Here is a 1,329-nt window from a genome sequence, read left to right as displayed (position 1 = left end):
TTAGACCACAGGTAACACCAACCCTCCTGGGTTATCTGAAAGAGAAATCGAGACTGCTGCTATTTAGAGCTACTGGAAAAGGCAGTGGGCTTTCTCTGAGATGGTGACCTTCAAAGTTCCACTCAGAGCAGCTCAACATAGTAGGAAGATTCTGAGACTCTCTCCAAAACACCAGTAACATCAGAAGTAATTCTTAGGATATCTTTGGAGAGAAAGGGAAAGTGGAGCTGACATCAAAGAAAGTCATAGGGAATAAAGAACAGAGGATACATATTTATGAATTTTTATATTTAAAATATTTTACATTCACTGGTTTATAAGTCTGAACACTTTTATCAGATTTATTTTTTCAAAGTGTATTCAGAATGCAAGAAAGGAAATATTAGGCAAAATATATGTTGAAATGTCAATATTGCCATTTTGCTTAAGTAGTAAAACTGATACCCAGTACAAAACCAACTGACAATACCTAAAATTTTATAATAAAGAGGAATGATAACATACTATTTTGTTAGGAGATAAGTGACAGAAAGTTTTGAAAATTATCTTTATTCTACAGGTTATTGATGTTATATTTCTATATAATATGGAACCATACCATTCTTCCGATATGTATTGTAAAGTTATGATAATTATAAAAGTGTAACACTGCCCAAGTAGTCAATAAACAGATCTATATAGCACTATAAAAATTCAAATTTTTTTTTACAAATGAGGTTTTCGACAAAGCAGACCTCTGAAAGGAGGAAGGAAAGAAGTTAAATGATTGGCATACCCGGAGAGGTCATGTTATACACAGATAATCTTAGGTCTCATCTGTAAAACTAAGACAAGATCCTCTCAGCATAGATAATGTCACACAATTACAGGCCACTGGAGCAGGAAGGTGGAATAGGACTTTCCAGCACAAATGAGTTGAAAATTGATGTCTACGCAATATGTGCAAATGTGCACAGAAATGTTTATAGCAGTTTTTTTGATAATTGCCAAAACTTAGAAGCAATCCAGAAGCCCCTCAGTGGGCAAATGGATACATAAATGGTGGTATATCCAGACAACAGAATATCATTCAGCACTGCAATGAAATGATCTATTTGGCCATGAAAAACCTTAGAGGCACCTTAAATGCAGATTACTATGAAATTATATGGGATATATACTGTGGGGTTTTGATAGCGGGGAAGATTGGGCATACATGGGGGAAAGATGTGTATAGAGAATCTCTATTTTCCACTCAATTTTGCTGTAAAACTGCTCTAGAAAAAAATAGTTCATATTTTTTAAAGTACCTGAGTTCAGAAAATGTAAGCTTTATTTGCTAAAAATATA

Source organism: Pongo abelii, chromosome 15, assembly GCF_028885655.2.
Source record: "Pongo abelii isolate AG06213 chromosome 15, NHGRI_mPonAbe1-v2.0_pri, whole genome shotgun sequence".
NCBI lineage: Eukaryota > Metazoa > Chordata > Mammalia > Primates > Hominidae > Pongo > Pongo abelii.
Note: the sequence above shows the minus strand (reverse complement) of the source record.